General features: G+C 37.5%; 2 non-coding genes across 2 annotated transcripts; one reads left to right on the forward strand and one right to left on the reverse strand.

Annotated features, from left to right (window-relative positions):
- The first annotated feature begins 8450 nt into the window (after positions 1-8450).
- LOC139000180 (U1 spliceosomal RNA) lies at positions 8451-8614 on the forward strand. The gene has a single exon (XR_011469544.1). It is a non-coding gene; the product is annotated as a U1 spliceosomal RNA (small nuclear RNA).
- Positions 8615-20122: 11508 nt separating this feature from the next.
- On the reverse strand, positions 20123-20288 carry LOC139001468 (small Cajal body-specific RNA 21). Its single transcript, XR_011470035.1, has one exon. It is a non-coding gene; the product is annotated as a small Cajal body-specific RNA 21 (non-coding RNA).
- Positions 20289-20529: the final 241 nt, after the last annotated feature.

Here is a 20529-nt window from a genome sequence, read left to right on the forward strand (position 1 = left end):
ATCATCTGAGAGATGCAAAATGACAATGAGATACCATCTCACACCTGTCAGAATGGCTATCATCAACAAATCAACAAATGACAAGTGCTGTCGAGGATGTGAAGAAAAAGGAAATCTCATGCACTGCTGGTGGGAATGCAGACTGGTGCAGTCACTGTGGAGAACAGTATGGAGTTTCCTCAAAAAATTAAAAATGGAACTTCCATTATTCAGAAAGGACATATGCACCCCTATGTTCATAGCAGCACAATTTACAATAGCTAAGATTTGGAAACAGCTTAAGTGCCCATCAGCAGAGGAATGGATTAGAAAACTGTGGTACATCTACACAATGGAATACTATGCTGCTGTAAAAAAGAAAGAACTCTTACCATTCACAACAGCATGGATGGAACTGGAGAACATTATGCTAAGCAAAATACCAGTCGGGGAAAGATAAATATCACATGACCTTACTCATTTGTGGAATATAATGAACAAGATAAACTGATGAACAAAAACAGACCCAGAGATGGAGAAGCTTCAAATAGACCATCAAACTTCAGAGGGTAGGTGAGGAAGGGTGTGTGTGGCAGGGGGGGCGGGGGGGAGGCAAGCGGGAGGGTAAGACAGCAATCAAAGGACTTGTATGTATGCATATAAGCATAACCAATGGACACAGATACTAGGGTGGTGGGAGCATGCGCTAGGGGTGGGGATGGCAGGGGAGAGGTCAATGGGGAAAATGGAGACTTATGTAATACTATACGTAGTACTTTAAACAATAAAGAATTTTTTAAAGGTTATTAAAATGCGGTAAGCTCCAGAGGCAGAAGTAATAATGGTTGCACAACAATGAGAATGTACTGAATGCCACTGAACTGTACAATTAAAATGATTAAAATACCAAATTTTATAATTAAGTATATTTTACCACAATTTTTAAAAAAAAAACTATGGAAGTTCAAAAAAAATCAGCAAACAAAATACCCTGTCCTCTTGGAGTGGATGTTCTAGTGGAAGAGATAGATTTAACAGTTGCTAATTAATGCTATAAGGTGTGGGAGACATTTTTTGAAGAGGATATCAGGAAAACCTCTCTGAGGAGGTAATCATTTGAGCACAGATGTGCACAGGCAGCAAGATAGAAACCGCCTTAGAACACTTGCAGAATAAGAAGGACAAAGAATATGAGGAAAGCCATAGGAAACTGTCAGATCACAATGGCATAAAATTAGAAATCAACTACAATAAAAACAATAAAAAAATATCAAACACCTGGAGGTTAAATAGCATGTGATTAAACAATGACTGGGTTACCAAAGAGATCAAAGAAGAAATAAACAGCATCATGGCAACAAATGACAATAAAACCACAACAATCCAAAATCTATGGGACACAGTGAAAGCGGTCTTGAGAGGGAAGTCCAGACATAGCTCTACAGGCCTACCTCAAAAAACAAGAAAAATGATAATAAATTATCTAACCCTACAACTCAAAGAGTTAGAAAGAGAGCAACAAGAAAAGCCCAGCATAAGCAGAAGGAAGGAAATAATAATAAATGACATAGAGAAAAAAAATCAACAAAACCAAGAGCTGGTTCTTTGAAAGGATAAACAAGATTGATGACCCTCTAGACAGGCTCACCAAGAAGCAAAGAGTGAGGACCCAAATAAACAAAATCAGATATGAAAGAGGTGAAGTAACAACCGATCTCACAGAAATACAAATGATTATGAAAAAATACTATGAACAACTCTATTTCAACAAAATGGACAACCTAGATGAAATGGATATATTTTAGAAAAATACAAGCTCCCAAAACTCAATCAGGAAGAATCAAAAACCCAAATAGGCTCATAACCATTGAAGAAATTGAAGCAATGATCAAAAATCTTCCAGCAAGCAAAGCCCTGGTCTGGACAGTTTTACAGGAGAGTTCTACCAAGAATTCGAAGAAGAACTAAAACTTATCCTTCTCAGAATATTCAAAAAAATTCAAGAGGAAGGCACACTACAGAGCTCTTTCTATGAAGCCAGCATTACCCTAATTCCAAAACCAGATAAAGACACCACAAAAAAAAGAGAACTACAGGCCAATATCCTTGATGAAAATAGATGCTAAAATCCTCAACAAAATTCTAGCAAAGCTGGTCCAGCATTACATTAGAAAGATCATACATTATGACCAAGTAGGATTTATTCCGGGGATGCAAGGGTGGTACAATATCCACAAATCAATAAATGTGATACATCATATAAACAAATTGAGAGACAAAATCACATAATCATATCAATTGATGCAGAACAAGCATTTGACAAAATCCAATGTTTCTTAATAAAAACTCTCAGCAAAGTGGGAATAGAGGGGTCATAGCTCAACATAATAAAAGCCTTATATGACAAACCTACAGCCAACATCATATGCAATGGGCAAAAACTAAACTCATTACCCTTAAGAACGGGAACAAGGCAGGATGCCCACTTTTACCACTCTTGTTCTATATAATACTGGAGGTATTAGCCATAGCGATCAGACAAGAAGAAGAAATAAAAGGCATCCAAATTGGAAAAGAAGAAGTAAAACTGTCCTTAGTCACAGATGATATGATACTGTACATAGAAAACCCCAAAGATTCCATCAAAAAACTACTGGACCTAATAAATGAATTTGGCAATGTAGCAGCATACAAAATTAACACCCTAAATCTATGGCTTCTTTATACACCAATAATGAATTCACACAGAGAAACGGAAAAAAAATCCCATTTACCATTGCACCAAAAAAATTAAGATACCTAGGAATAACTTAACTAAGGAGGTAAAAGACCTGTACTCGGAAAACTACAGGACATTGAAAAAAGAGATAGAGGAAGACATGAAAAAATGGAAGAAAATACCGTGTTCATGGATTGGTAGAATAAACATCATTAAAATGTCCATACTACCCAAAGCAATCTACAGATTCAATGCAATCCCCATTAAAATACCAATGGAATACTTCAAAGATCTAGAACAAACTCTCCAAAAATTCATCTGGAATAAAAAAAGACCCCGAATAGCCACAGCAATCTTGAGAAAGAAGAACAAAGTTGGAGGGATCACAATACCAGATATCAAGCTATATTACCAAGCCATGATTCTCAAAACTGCCTAGTACTGGCACAAGAACAGACATAAAGACTATTGGAACAGAACAGAAAACTCAGAAATCGACCCAAGCCATTATGCTCAATTAATATTTGACAAAGGAAGCAAGAGCATACAATGGAGTCAAGACAGTCTCTTCAATAAATGATGTTGGGTTAGATAACTGGACAGATACATGCCAAAAAAATGAAACTAGGCCACCAATTTACAGCATACAGAAGAATAAACTTGAAATTTGTAAAAGACTTAAATATAATTCATTAAACCATAAAAATCCTAGAAGAAAACTTGGGCAGCAAAATATCAGACATCCTACATAGCAGAATTTTCACTGATACAATGCTTAGCACAAAAGAAACAAAGGAAAAAATTAATAAATGGGACTACAGCCAAATAAAAAGCTTCTGAACAACAAAATAAATCAGCATTAAAATGAAAAAGGAACCCACTGTATGGGAGAACATATTTTCCAATGATACATCTGATAAAGGATTAATTTCCAAAATATACAAAATACTCATACAACTCAAAAAAATGGGAGACAAATTATCCAATTAAAAAATGGGCAGAAGACCTAAATAGACACTTCTCCAAAGATGACAGACAAATGGCCAAGAGACATGAAAAATTCTCAATGTCACTAATCCTCAAAGAGATGCAAATTAAAATGACAATGAGGTACCACGTCACACTTGCCAGAATGGCTACCATCAATAAATCAAAATACAACAAGTGCTGATGAGGATATGGAGAAAAGGGAACCCTAGTACACTGCTGGTAGGAATGCAGATTGGTACAACCCCTATGGAAAACAGTATGGAGTTTCCACATAAAATTAAAAATGGAACTGCCATTTGACCCATTGATCCCACTTCTAGGAATATGTCATAAGAATCCTGAAATACCAATCAGAAAGAATATATGCGCCCCTATGTTCATAGGAGCACAATTTACAATAGCTAAGATTTGGAAACAGCCTAAGTGCCCATCAATAGATCACTGGATAAAAAAGCTGTGGTACATTTATACCATGGAATACTATGCAGCCATAAAAAAGTATCTCTTACCATTTGAGACAGCATGGAGGGACCTGGAAAGTATTATGCTAAACAAAATAAGCCAGTCCGAGAAAGACAAATATCACATGATCTCACTTATATGGGGAATTCAGTGAACAAAATAAACTGACAAACAAAATAGATCCAGAGACATGGATGCATGCAACAGACTGAGGATTCTCAGAGGGAAGGGGCGGGTGGGGGGAGGGCAGGAAGGGATTAACTAAAGAACTTATATACATATATACAAAACCCATGGACACAGACAATATTGTGTTAAAGGCCTGGGGAGGGAGTGGAGTGGAGAGGAGGAGGTCAATGGGGGGAAAGGAGGGGACATCTGCAATACTTTCTATAGACACTGGGGGTGAGGGGACAAGGTAAGTGCCAGGGGGTAGGGGATGCTGGGGGAAGGACAGTGAGGGAAAAAAAGAGAGAGACATATGTACCACTATTTGTAATACCTTAGACAATAAAATAAAATTTTAAAAAATAAAAATAAATAAATAAATAAATAAGAATTTAAAAAATAAAACTGACACTGGAAAATTTTCTATTCCTAAAAAAAATCATTTGGGAAAGTATTGAGGTGATACTCAATACTCAAGCAGATTCTTGGGCTTCATTCCCATTCCAAAATAGAATCTTGAATGTAGGACTCAAGAATCTATATTTACATTAAAATAAAAAATAATTTTTAAAAATCCTTCCCAGTTGATTTCAAAATTTAGCTGGGCTTGGGAGCCACTCTTTGAAACTATGGGCACTCTAGAAATTCAGTAACCATAAATCTGTCAGGGCTAAGCAGTCAGAGAAAGCTCTGTGGCAGAAGTGGGATTTGACTGAGCTGTGTAGACTGTCAACTTCAGTATAATAGTACTATAGACTGACAGGTGGGGAAAGGGCACAGGTTCTTCAGGAATGAGCAACAATATGACAAAGGTAAGAGCAACATGATCTGGTGCATCTGTGGTCCCATGAAATGATGAGGCTCACCAGAAAGCATAGAGTGCAGTGAGAAGTGATAGGAAATAGGTTACACAATAGGGCACTCTATGGTAAGTTTCAATAAGTAAGAGCTCAAGCTTCAAGATAGATGAGTGTGACGTGAAGAACAGGAAAAGGAGCTCTGCTGCTCCCTCAGTTTTAGGTCAGCTCTGATCTAACCAGTGCTAGCCCCTGAAAGGTGATTCTGGGCTATGATTCTGGGCGAAAGGGTATTTTGTCTCCGTTTGTGACTTTCAGTAAATGAAAAGACAGGACTAAATGACATATAAGATTTCTTATAAATCTAATCTTTATGATTCAATTTTTAAGTCCCACTATTTCATCATTTCCAATGAGTCCCTTTAAGCATTCGTTGCTGTTCTTTGAATTTTGCTTTCATCGATTTTGGAGAGAAGAAATTATCAAGTAATGTGGGCAATGGAGGGGACTTTTTCATTAATCTCACAATAGAAAGTCCCACATTTACATTCTAGTAACAATAAACCTAGCACCATACATGCTTTCTTTCAAGGTTTGCTCTGGAGACTTTATGACCTTAATAGAGTCTTCTGACTGAGATAAGGCCTTAAAACATCCACAAAAGATAGATTCATATGCCACACTGGCCTAGAAGAATAAAACCCTGCATCAAATAACATGTTAGATAAATCTGACATGGCAAGCATTTCTGCAGTAGTAGCCACTTTTCCCAAGAAACTTAGTGATATATGAAGACTAATGTACTCATGGGATAAAGACTACACCTTCTATTTCCAAGTACACTTGACACAACCCAAAAATCAATTTTCTCCTCTGTTTGAAGTAGTTCCAATCTGTCAAAATTCATCCCTCTTTGGCCTCATCACCAGCCATTCCCCTTTTTCCATCATATCATTTAATGACTACCAATTACAAATCACAGAAATGAAGATTCGATGGAAAATAAAGTGCTGTTGCTAAGATATCTCGAGAATGCAGTATTAAATAGCCTTGCTGAAAGCTCCTAAGTTTATTCTCATGATTCTTGGGACCAATTCTTTCATTATTTTCCATAAGGTATAAAATAATACCTGAAAATTTTTTCAAGGACAAAGGAATTATAATAAAGGTCTACAAACAAAGGAAAAAGCAATATGAAGTTAAAGCCTCTTTTCCTTAGGTCTGCTTCATGCTATGACTCTGTACTATATTAGGGATATCTGATGGCTTATCTGAGTTCCAAATAAAAGATTTACAGGATAAAGACTGCGGGGAAAAAATAGAATAATTTACTCTGGGAGCCCTAGTTCTGTTCCTCTTATGATCTGAATCCTGATAGATGATCTCTTTAAAAGTGGTGCCAGGATGTAGGGAAACTGACTTCTTATAAAAACATTCCCCCACTAAAGAGCACCTGTACCACTTCATTGTTTATTGAGCCAGGTTTATTAGGTTTAAGAATTTGATGTATTTTATTTATTTATAAGTTATGATATTAATATTACATGTACTCCTATTATTATAAATTTATATACGTATATAGCAAAGTTTCAAAAGCTAACAAGCTTGTGGATAAGGAAAATGTCACAAAACAATAAAAGCTGGTATATACTTGTTACAATGAACATAAAACTGACCACATACTTGATGAATAAGGTCTTTCTTAACTATAAATTATCAGGGTAGTTTTGTGGAAAATCAGATTTTAAACTAGACTTTCAGAAATCAGCAAAGTTAAAAAACTTAATATTTTGAGGTTGCCCTCTGAACGTCCTGTCAGTTCTACCACCTACGTGAACTTTACACTGGTTCCCTCCTCCACCTGCTCTGCCACTGCCTGCAATAGCTTTGTTTCTGTTTCCTCTTTGACTCAATCCAATCCGTTGTTTCTGTTGGCTTCTTTCTGATCCTGGAACATACCAAGTGCTTTCCACCTCATTGTCCTTGTCTGTAGTTTTTACTGCCGTAGAATATCTGGCACAGTAGCGGCCCAATAATATATATTGAATCAATGAATAATTGTTTCTTCTGGTCTATGACTCCTTAAGGACAGAGACTGTGTTATTTAATTGTCCCACTCAATTTCCAAAAGCCAGTATAGCACCTTAACACCTAGTGAGTGTTTCATAAATAGTTCTTGAAGAAAGGAGGGAGGGGAAAGGGAGGTAGGAAGGAAAGATTAAACAAATGCCTACGTGCTGCATGAGTTTTGCTTTAAGGACATGTTATTATCCTTGTCGTTATTATGATAATTTCTAGTTCCTTTTGGAAGTATATAACAACACCATGACACATCAAGAAATAAAGATAGAAAAGTCTATTTAGTATTTTCCCTATTAGAATTATTTTACAGCTACTTGACTAAATGTGCTGATTTGAAAAATAAGGAATAGTTATAAAAATTCCATAATTGCACATAAATTAGCCCCAAAGCATTATCATGAATACCTACTGCCTGTGTTTCCAAATGCTAATAACTAAATATACAGGTTTTCCATCATTTTAACAAGGCTTTTACTTGAATATTAAAAAGACTAGGTATATTATAGAAATTATTTTATTAACATCCACATTCAGTAGTTTGATTCCTATACAATAATTGCATGTGCTTAGAGAAGCGTCATGTTCCTAATGCTGGAGGTAATATTACCTCAGTGACACTATCAAAATGAATTATGCTTTTTCTTTATTGCAGCAAGACATATGCCATTATCTGTTAGATATAACAAACATGTGACATTGAGACTGTTTCAGATTTAGTTCCCCAGAGTATACCATGGAGTAATAATGTATTATGAAAGGAAAATTGTTTTATGCTCTTTCTTGTAAATTGTTCTCCTTTTCCCATTCTCCATGTAAGAGATTTTTTTAAAGGTAACATTTTTAAGCATAGAAAAGTGCATGGTACTTGATCAAAGTTAATAACAAAATTATCCTTTGTTAGCTCACTAGGAATTCATAATTTAGTATAAAAATTTTTAAACACAGAAAACAGGATGAGAGGACTTTTTTTTCTATAATACAAAGAGAGCCTACAAAGATCTCTTTTGGATAAGGAATTTAAAAGCATTTTATATATCTGGTGGGGTGTATATAAGTTCTACAATGTACAAGTTTGGCATCATTCACCATAATATAAGTTTCAGTCTCATAAAAAACCCCATTAACTATTTTTCTCAAATCAGAAAAACAAAAATTGAATTTAAATATGGAAATAAATGCAACTTGAATAAAGAAAATTGGAAGTAAAGTCTCCAAAAATGAATACTCTGTGATTTTTTAACAGTACCGGCCCCATACTTACCTGGCAGGGGAGATACCATGATCAGGAAGGTGGTTTTCCCAGGGCGAGGCTTATCCATTGCACTCCGGATGTGCTGACCCCTGCGATTTCCCCAAATGTGGGAAACTCGACTGCATAATTTGTGGTAGTGGGGGACTGCGTTCGCGCGCTCCCCTGAAAAAAAGGAGAAAAAAAAAGAGTACCGGCCCAGTTTTATGAAGCAGATTTCTCTAAGAACAGTACACCACATCTCATGAGTTAATTCTCTGGCATTATAGTTGAAACTAATAATTCTCTAAGCTGCCAATTTTTATGATTGATCTGTTGATATGTTCATAATACAGTCCTTTTATTATAGCAAAATACCCATTTCATTCTTTGCTTTTCTTTGTGACTATTAAAAACAACGGTGTACATGCTTTTCTAAAATTCAATAAATTTACAAATTAGGACCTTGTTACCAATTTTAATAATTTCCTTCTAACTAGAGAAAAGAATAGAAAATATAGAAGAGCTCTAAAATAACACCATTATTCTGCCTCAGGAGTTAATCACTGGTAACATTTTCATGCATCCTTTTCTACTTAATGCATTTGAAGTAGCCTTTCATGCAATTAATCAACAAATATTTATTGATTGCCTGCTATATGCTAGTCATTGTTCTAGGCATTGGCAATACTACTATAAACAAAATAATTAAGGTACTTGTTCCCAAGGACAGATAATAAACAAATAAGCATATATTATAGAATTGTGCACTGGAAACCTATAAAATTTTATTAACCATTGTCACACAAAATAATCAATAAAAAATTTTAAAAATAAATAAGTATGATAGTAGTACCCCCTGATAGTATGGTTGTGATATATTCATGTCATTTCTATTATATTTACTATATATTTTGTAGATCCATAATACATAACTGATTTTATTATTAAAAAACTAATAAGTATATAATAGAGAAATGTAAGTACTCTGCAGAAAAAGAATTTCAGCGAAATAATGTCACTTACATAAATGGAAACACTGGAAAAGGAAAACATTGAAAGAAATCATAGGTCTGAGCCCTTGCTGGTTTGGCTCAGTGGGTAGTGTTGGCCTGCAGACTGAAGGGTCCTGGGTTTGATTCAAGGGCATAGTGAGGATTAATCAAAAAAAGCAAAAACAAAATAAAATGTCACAAGTCTGATACTAGACATGTTCTTTTTTACAAGGGACATCAGGTCATCTAGATAGTGATGAAACTATATTGTTTCTAATGTTTTGTTGTCAGTTTCTCTACTTGGCCTTTTATGGGCATTTTCTTATTACAAAATACATATTTCTATATTGTGATCTTAAAAACCTACCTAGAAATCCACTTATTGCTCGATATTCCTTTCCTTTTTTGTAAGTAACTATTAGCAGAAATTCTTTCACATACCTATTGATAGAAATGCTTGATTATTTTGTTACAGTCATTCATAAGTATGGCAATATTTGATCAAAGAATATGCACATTTTAATGCTTTTTATTTATATTGTCAAATTTTTCTCCAGACAGATTATGCCAATTTCACACACTAAATTGCCACTCTGTATTTTATCTTTTCTTTTTTAAAAATATAGCATTTCTTTGCTATGTTTGATAGGTACAAAATTATAGCTAGCATTTATTGAGAAATTACTACTTAAAAAATACTGTACTATACACTTGCATGTATAGTTGCACTTAAAAGTTAAGAAATCTGAGGTTTTAAAGAGCTAAATAAATTTCCAAAGATTCCTCAGCTATCTTGTATCATAATCTCTTTGTATTAAATTGCAACACTATATGCAACTTAGTTAATTGATGATTGATTGGCAATTGATTGGTAATATATTAATAGTATAAAGCTACACTATAATATTAATATATTTTATTGTATGTATATTATACTTCAAGAAAGTTGATTTTTAGTTTTTTATTGATTTTTTAGAGGAAGAAAAAGAGAGAGAGAGAAACATCAATTTGTTGTTCCACTTATTTATGCATTCATTGGTTGATTCTTGTATGTGCCCCAACTGGGGATCAAACCTGCAACTTTGGCATATTGGGACAATTCCCTAACCAAATAAGCAGCCTGGGCCAGGGGTAATATTAATATATTTTATATATTCACTGGGTTTTTTGTAATTTGATGCCTTCAATTTATTCATGCATTTATCTATTCTATATCATGATGCACTCTATGGAAATGATGTTGAGTGAAAACAGACGTGGACTCTAACCTCATGGAAGACACATCCCAAAGCAGGGAATACAGCAATCTCAGGTTAGGAAAGAACTGCCGGCAGGGTCAAGCAACGATTTGTTTTCTAAATTCAGTCCCAATATTAGCAACTGTAGGTCAGGACCTATTGCTTGAAAGAGTCCTCAGCTGGACTCTGTAATAAAAGTTGGAGAGCCCTAAGCCCTGAGGTTCAACTAGAAACCTCACTCTTAAATCCTACAAGTCAAGTCTGAGTTACAAGGACAAGTGCATTGTTTTGAGGCAGGGATTAGGGTATAATGACATGGCTTCCTGGATCGGAGGGTATGATGGTTAATTTAATGTGTCAACTTGACGGGGCTATAAGATGCCCACATAGCTGGTAAAACATTTTTGGTTATTTCTGTGAAAATGTTTCCAGAAGAGATTAACATTTGAATTGTTGAGCTGAGTAAAGCAGATGGCCCTCTTCAGTGTCAGTGGGCATCAACCAAATTGTTGGGGGCCTGAATAAAACCAAAAGGTAGAGAAGGGGTGAATTCACTCTCTCTGCTGGTGTTGAGATTCCATCTTCTCCTCAGACATTGACCCTCCTGGTTCCTGGGCATCTGAACTCATACTAGGACTTACATCATCAATCCCCCAGTGCTCAGGCCTTCCAACTCAGACAACTATACCGCCAGCTTTCGTGGTTCTCCAGATTGCAGATACAGATCATGGGGCTTCTCAGCTTCCATAACCAAATGAGAACATTCCTATAATAAATCTCCTCTTATATCTATGTCTATATCAACCATTCCTCTGCCTAGCAGGCCCCACTTGTGCAAGGCCATATGAACCAATAGATCCAGCCTGCACCTTCACATGGGATAAGGAAAGCACACAGTAGGTCATCCACTCTACAAAGATAACATTTGCCCTATTTAGTTAAAAACCTCCTAAATACATCTTGGAAAGGCAACATTTTACACAGCCTCTAAACAAAACTGAGCAAAGAAACCTTTGATTAATCACATCATCAGAGATTGAAAAATATGCAATTAGAAATGATTTCCTGAAAAACAAAATCCTACAGGAACAGAACATAGACGGTATCAGCTGAACAGACAGTGGAACAGATGCATTAACACCAGGACAGACCTGATAGTATCATCTTCAACACACTGAGGAGTTGTTCTTATTAGCTGCACAGCGTGAAGAAATGAATTTGCCAGAAGATCATTGTATAGCCTATATAGTGTTGTATTTATCATTATTTAGCCAATGTGGAGTTGAGTTCCTTAGAATCACTGGTTCAATCATTCTCATCAAACCCTTTTGTCATCTTTCTAAAATTTAACCTAAAAATTTCCCCCTCAAGGTATTATTTTATATGGATCCCTGAATAATGAAGTCAAGATTCTAGCACCTAAAATGAACATACCCAGATGCATAGCCTCTCTCACAGAATGCTGTCTGCAAGCTTACTTCTCCTGGCCATGCTGCACTGCTCTTTCATAGTCATCATTTCATTTCTTCCTTACAACAGTCTTGTGAATTATGCTGGAACAGATATTATTAAGCCCTCATGAAGAATGAGGAAACTGAAACTCAAAATAGATGACTTGTCCAAGGTCACAAAAACAGTAAGTAAGGCCTAGAATTCTGGCTTTTAATCAACCACATACCTAGTTCTTTATCATTTCATCAGACTTCTTTATACTTCATCATGATTTTGACATTTGTTTTTATAAAAAGCATTATATTGTGACTCTGAAGTTCAATAAGCTTATCATCAAACTTGCTTTTTAAAATGGAGGTACCACAGTCGGTCACAGAAGCTATAATAATTCTCTCTATGGCTTTGAAAGCCTTGTTTACTGCTCATTGATCGCCATGACAATGCTACCATAAATAACCCCAGATAGATTGCTATGTGTAATCACAGAAGACATCCATATGCATGAGTCACCTGTCAGCTCTCCAAGCCCATCATTTCCAATACCTGTCAACATGTCATCAAGGACTCTCTGAGTTTGTGACACAAACAAAACTTACTCTCTCAAGAAGTTAACATTCTGCAGTGCTACACAAATTTGTGGTTGAAGAAAACAAAATTTTAAAATGCCCACTCTTTGGGGAGAAGAATGGGTAGGGATTTGCTAGGTCACTCTGAACGGTTCTGTGTCCCACCTCACAGCATAAGGATCCAGTCTCAAGGATAGAAATTCAAACCTACTTTTCACTTGTGGTCAACAATATACCCAAAGACTCATAAGAGGCAAACATAGGATACCCTCAGAATCTTCTAGAACAAACTACCAAATGGCAACTAACACTGATGTAGTGTCTATCAGCCAGCCACAGCAGTTTCAGGAAAGGCTCTGGTCACTTGTGCAGGAATAGTTGTGATGGGCCGTTATGCCCAGGAAGAGGTTTAGACTGAGAGCACATATGAGGGCAGGTAAGAATCAAAGGTCAGGACAGAAAGGCCAGTGTCCAGTCCAGCAGGTTAAGCAGCATGCAATTACTTGATCCCAAGAACAGGACAAAGGATGGGATTCCAATAGGCAAGAGCCAAGAATCAAACAACTCACATGGAGAGGGAGGCAGGAAAGCAGGAATCCAGGTAGACAATCCACAGGTAGGGAAGCAAGCAGTAGAGTCCAAGGAAGTAAAAGACCCGAGAAGCCTGAGGAGAAAAGTGAGTCAGTTCAGGCATCAGAAGTCTAGGCATTACATAATAAATCTGACTGATACAGGATTTGTCACATCCAAGGGCATCTTAGACACGGGCTGCCAAGCCTCAGCACACAGCTGCAAAGAGATACGTAGCTTTACCTATCCAGGAGATGCTTCTGGTGGTTCTGAAAAATAAAAGCCCATATAAGAGTGTGTTTACATTTTTTAATCTAGTTACTACACATGAATAAATGCATGTGCCATTTAAATAAGGCTAATAGTACACAAAACTGTACCCCTGTATCTATTTCATTCATGTCTATAGCAAATGACTATTGTGGCTAACAATAATAATGTTAGTAATAATAAAAACACTTTTTGTGGACAACAAGAAAATAACCGTAATAATAATAATAGCTAATTTTACTGAGCAGATATTAATCACTAAGCTGTTTCTAGGTGCTTTAGATGTGATATATTTTATTCCTTTCGACAATTCTTAGTTAGATTCTAACTATTATTATCTCCATTTTACAGGGCAGGCACAGAGGCATTAAGTCATTTTCTCAGATTCACACAGCTAGTGATTCTGAATTTGAACCCATGTTTTCCAACTTCCATTAGGAGAAAGGACTACCATGACACTAGATCTTATGATCAATCAAAAGATAGAAAAATAACAGTTCACTTCAAAACTCCCTTCTTCTCAATTCTAATTCCATCTAGCAAACAGCCTATAATTCCCAACTTTCTTCTACCATCATCTTCTTGTGACATGTGAAAATACTAAGGGTGGGAAGGAACAAGGAATTAACATTCACTGAAGTATGTGGAATTACATATTGCCAGCTTCTATAATCAACACTGTGCATATGTGCCAGAGCCAGAACAGATCAGTGTGTCTCCAGAGGGCAAACCCCAAATCATCCTCAAAGTCATAGCCAGGCATGTGAGTTTCATAGGCAGGGATAGATCAGAAATGAAGAGCAGAAACAGGAAGGGAACTTGAGCAAGTCTCCATGAACACTACAGAAAATGAGCTATATGGAGGGTACATAGAAGGTTTATGTGTTCATGATAGACCTTGGTCTGTGCAAGTATTTGGAGGACCTAAGACAGAAGAGACAGTTTTTGAATTTCTCAAGGCTGAACCAAGCTTAGCTTTCCACATTTCCTATGTAATGAGTGAGTTTAAAATTCACTCAGAACTATCTTTCCAACCAATGAAAAATATATGGGGGCAGTTACTCTTTGTCTATAATCAGATACTGAGAAAGTATAACAAATAGAAAAATACTGAAAAGAAAATGAGGAACGAATATCATGAAAAGAATGGTTAAGTGGTTGTTTCTATTCAATCTGTTTACTCTAACCTTTCTCATGAGGGCTTCTCACACATTAAGAAGGGACAAAAAAGCAACCAATTAAGCATCTGTTACCACTTTCCCTTGAATGTTTAACTTGAAAAAACTTTCCATTTTCTTCCAAATGAGAGCTGATTGTACATGACTTTGGCTTGGCCCATACTAGCATTAATTAGCCTGCAGGTCCAACAAGATGGAAAAGGAACGTTTTCGCCAGGGTTCAGTGAAGCTGCCTGTGTGAGCATTTCATTCACTGACAGTAACAAGATTAATGAACACAGCCACCTTGGTGGTGCTTTGAATGTTACCCTCAAGCTGATTTTCAAACACAGCTGACCAAGGAGACAAAAACCCTATTAAAAAAACACATGATATCTATGTCTATGTAGCAATAGACCTTGTCTATTAGGGAACGTGGGAAATGCTTTCTGTTTTACTTGAATCTTAATTTTTTCCCGTCTTCATTATAAGGAGGTGGCTACCACAACTGCCTTTGTGATACAATTCTATTTTGATCATTAGCTCTGACCTGCCTTAAGGAGTCCAAGGATTTTCCCACATCTGCTCCTTTTACTCATAGGACTCCAACAGGTGTTAAGCCAAGTAGTCATTTCCTTCATGTATATCTAGTTACTCAACGAATGCACTTAACTTTCCCATTTCCCACTGCATCCCCCATATGTCCTCATCTCCAGCCTCCTGGAGCTGATCATCTCTCCCTACACATTGCCGCAGACTCTGTCCTCACACGAACTTTTTCTGTGAGCACATAGAAAGGACACCTATCAGACTAGACCCCCACTGGTATGACCTCATTTAACCTTAGTTTTCTCCTCAGGCCCTGTCTTTAAATACATTCACATTGGGAAAGGCTTTAACATATGAATTGGGGAGGAACACAATGCAGTAAATAACAGTAATGTACTCTGGAGGAGACCAAGATGGCGGCATAGGTAAACACCGGAGACTGCTGCCACAAAAAACCACTTCAAAAATACAACTAAAAGACGGAAGGGACATCACCCAGAACCACAGGAAGGCTGGCTGAGGAGAGACTCTTCAACTAGAAGGATAGAGAACAGCATACCGAGGCTCAGAGGAGGCGCGGTGTGGAAAATACAAAGGTACCGAGGTGCGTGCGCAAAGCGGGCTAGTGGCTGAGGGCGCGGTTGTCATTTTCAATCGGGAGGGAGTCTCAGACTCTGGGCTCCAGGTCCGGGCGAGTCTCTAGGGACTCAGACTCAAACAGGAGAGGTGGAATTGTCTGGCATCAGTTAAAACGTGAGGACAGCTTTCTCTCCGAGGTTTGCAGTGGTTGCTGGGGTTCTGAGAAGCAGAGCCTCTGGGAACGGGACTGAGAGCAGCCATAACTGCTCCCTCCGCCCGCCCTGTTGATCCCCTGCGACCTGCCCCACCCAAGCCCTGCGCAGAGCCATTTGCCGGATAGCCTCAGGCAAAGGCTAGATTAGCACCTCTCCAGAGGACAGAAGTTTTCCCATGGCAGACACAGGTGATTCTCACAGCCAGTCGGCCTGGTGGTCAAATCCCTCTAGTATTAACTACAACAATCAAGGCTTAACTAGAACAAGACTGCACACAAAGACCACAAGGGGGTGCACCAAGAAAGCATAAAAAAATGCGGAGACAAAAAAAACATGACAGAAATGGAGGATATAGAGCTAAAAAACGCAATTTTGAGGGCTTGCAATAATGTGCTACAAGCTGCCAATAAACTTGATGAGAGCCTCACGAAAACTAATGAGACCCTCGATGCTGTGATAAAGAACCAACTAGAAATTAAGCATACACTGACTGAAATAAAGAATATTATACAGACACCCAACAGCAGACCAGAGGAGCGCAAGAATCAAGTCAAAGATTTGAAATACGAAGAAGCAAAAAACACCCAACCGGAAAAGCAAAAAGAAAAAAGAATCCGAAAATACGAAGATAGTGTAAGGAGCCTCTGGGACAGCTACAAGCGTACAAATATCAGAATTATAGGGGTGCCAGAAGATGAGAGACAGCAAGATATTGAAAACCTATTTGAAGAAATAATGGCAGAAAACTTCCCCCACCTGGTGAAAGAAATGGACTTACAGGTCCAAGAAGCGCAGAGAACCCCAAACAAAAGGAATCCAAAGAGGACCACACCAAGACACATCATCATTAAAATGCCAAGAGCAAAAGACAAAGAGAGAATCTTAAAAGCAGCAAGAGAAAGAGACTCAATTACCTACAAGGGAATACCCATACGACTGTCAGCTGATTTCTCAACAGAAACTTTGCAGGCCAGAAGGGAATGGCAAGAAATATTCAAAGTGCTGAATACCAAGAACCTACAACCAAGATTACTTTATCCAGCAAAGCTATCATTCAGAATTGAAGGTCAGATAAAGAACTTCACAGATAAGGAAAAGCTAAAGGAGTTTATCACCACCAAACCAGTATTATATGAAATGCTGAAAGGTTTCCTTTAAGAAGAGGAAGAAGAAAAAGGTAAAGATACAAATTATGAACAACAAACATGCATCTATCAACAAGTAAATCTAAGAATCAAGTGAATAAATAATCTGATGTACAGAATGAACTGGTGATTATAATGAATCAGGGACATAGAAAGGGAATGGACTGGCTATTCTTGGGGAGGAAAGGGGAGTGGTAGGTGCGGGAAGAGACGACAAAAATCGTGAACCTATGGATGAGGACAGTGGGTGGGGAGAGAGGGCGGAGGGTGGGGCGGGAACTGGGAGGAGGGGAGTTATGGGGGGAAAAAAGGAGGAACAAATGTAATCTGAACAATAAAGATTTAATTAAAAAATAAAAATAAAAAAACAAAAAAAAAAAACAGTAATGTACTCTCACCAGCCCAGAAAGCTCTTCCCTCCCTTCTCCTCAAACATTCCACTCAAGCTTCCACATTCCTAAGTGTTTTCTTCTCCAAGAAACCTTCTCCAATTACAGTCAGAAATAGTCTTTTTTTTTTTTTTTTTTCTTTCCGATGCAAAAGCAAAAGAATCTTTATTCGAGCTAGCTCGACTTCCGCACCTCGCCGACGCAGGGGCAGGAAGCAGAGAGCCAGAAATAGTCTTTTACCATTGTGGTACTTATTTCATTCTCCCCCATGTTATCTCATATTAGTTGCTTATGTGTCTCTCTCTGCTAATATATTGTGAGTTCCTTAGACACAAGGACTCTGTTAGACTCACCTTGTGTTACCTGGCACAGGCATGTGTGTCATAGTCACTCTTTCTGTATCTGCAGTGACTAGCACATGATTACACAGTAGGCACTTAATAAATAAGAAAAAAAGAAATAAGTGAATTTTCGCTACTGACATTTTCTCTGATTCCCCTTTAATCTTTTTTGTCCTCATTGTAAACTCTCTTCCTTTTCCTTTTTTCTTTCCCACAAAATCAATTACTATTATTTCAAGACCCCCTACAAGTACAGTTTGCTCACTTTCCCTTTACTCCCTTGCCATATTCTTTGCAAACACTGAGGTTTTGGAGTGTGAAGTTATACCTATATCCCGACAACTCCCACAGTCTGCAACCTGGACCTTCCTTTCTGAGTTTTAGTCCTGGTCCCCCAGATCCCTGCTTAATGTCACTATTGAATGTCCTATGAGCAAGTCAAACACAGGAACCTATCTAAACATAAACATCCACACCAAATCTGTTTCCAATCCCTGCAGATGAGACTGCTTCAGCATTTCCCTTTCTGCCACTTTCCTGATTGAGCTTAGTATGTTACATGCCAGGATGATGGTAACACAGAGGGTAGGTATGAGGGTGAGGTGTAGTCATGATGATGGCCATGGGAACAATTTGATTGTTTTGCTCAATTGTGGGTTTAGGCTCGTTCCCACTATTCCCCTAAATTCTCTTTGTGATCCCAACAAAACAAATATAATCCCTCAATTACATGTGGTATTTCCTGCTGTTTCTATACACTGCTCCCTCAGCCAGCAGTATCATCCTCCATCGTCTGCATCCAGTTAATTCTCATTCATCCTTCAAAACTTAGGTTAGGCCACCACCTCCTAGAGGAAGATTTTCAGGATATCCTTTGTACTCCTCAGGGACTTCAAGCATACCTCTATCATCAAACTTGTATTGGGTTAAAATTTTGAAAGATAAATAAAATTTTTCTTTGCTGTATCTCTTGACTTTCTCTACCAAGTCAGTAGTCTTCATTGAAAAGGGAACACACACACACACACACACACACACACACACACACACCAGGAATCATTTGACTTTATAAATAGAAATTGGATATCATGTTGCTTTCTCTAATTACAAATTTGAATTATTCAGAGTACATGAGAATTTAGGCTCAATTTAAAAAATATAAAATCACATATTCACTAGCAATAGATGTCATTTCTTATAAAGAATGAGCAGAGACCCTTTTGTATAACTCTTTCTGTGTAAAATGAAGAAATCAATTAATCTAACCTGAAAGTCATTCTAACAACACTGAGATGTTCTTGAGATTATCATAGCTACAATTGGTCTCAAAATGAATTTAAAAGAAATAAAATATCTTATAGAGGTAGAAGGTGGTCAGGTTTGGGTCATATCCTTCAAACTAAACTAATTATAGTTTGCACAAGCTGCATAATTGTGAGATCTGCAAATGCCACTGATGACGCACAAGCCTTCTTTAACAGTTTCATCAATGTTGCTAAACACTAAATAATGAGACAGATCACCACTATTCAGGACCTGAAATATAATCAATACTACAACATAGAAACCAGGCTTGTTACATTTCAACATGGAAAGCAGAATACAAAAACAGTTCTTTATGTACTTTTTTTTCTTCTTAAATTCTATTTTTTCCATCAGCATTTATCCCCTCTATTCCCTCTTCCACCTCCACCCATTCCCTTCTACCCCTGCAATCAGCACAGTGTTGTCCATGTCCATGAGTTCTCACTTCTTTTTTCTTTTTTGCTCAGTCCATCCACCCTTTAAGTACTTTTATGAAGGGACACAGAAGAAATCCTTAACAAATGGGATAGAATGTAGCTTCACAAGCAAGAACAAATTTTGATAGAGCAGCCTCTCTCAACTCAAGACCTACAACAGACCTAAAAGCTGAGATTTGCTGAAAAACATCAGCTCAGGCAGACAAGCCCACAGTGAGGAATTTGAGAGATGTGGGTTCTATTTGATGAATATTTCAAGCTGACTACATACCACTGCATACAAATTGCTTGGTAAAAATGCACCTAAGCCATTCAATTGTCAGGGATTTCATGTGTATTTAATCACCTAGCAATTTTCCCTTTATTTCATTTTATTATTTTTTTATCACCATTTATCCCTCTATATCCTCTTCCTCCTCCCCCACACAACTCCCCCCACAGTCACCACACTGTTGTTCATGTCCATGAGTTCTTTCTCTTTTTTTTTTTAAATGTGAGGCAGGGACAGTCTAAGTGAGGCTCCTTTCGTAACCACCTCTCCATGGGGAGGAAGCCCGGCCTCTCTACTCTCAGCTCGTCTGAGGGAAGGTGGGTCAGAGTTCTTTCTCTTTTTATTTTTTGCTCAATCCTTTCATCCCTCCAAACACACACACACACACACACACACACACACACACACACCAAAGAGGTCTGCCTGCTCTCTCTACCTATGAGTGTGTCTCTAATTTGCTTGTTAGTTTAGTTTGTTCATTAGATTCCATACGTGAGTGAAACCATATGGTACTTGTCTTTCTCTGACTGGCTATTTTCACACAGCATAATGTTCTCTAGGTCCATCCATGCTGGTGTAAAATATAAGAGTTCCTTCTTTTTTATAGCAGAGTAGGATTCTGTTG

Source organism: Myotis yumanensis, unplaced genomic scaffold (genome assembly GCF_028538775.1).
Source record: "Myotis yumanensis isolate MYYU_CA2020_CCGP unplaced genomic scaffold, mMyoYum1.0.hap1 SCAF_1, whole genome shotgun sequence".
NCBI classification, from domain to species: Eukaryota; Metazoa; Chordata; class Mammalia; order Chiroptera; family Vespertilionidae; genus Myotis; species Myotis yumanensis.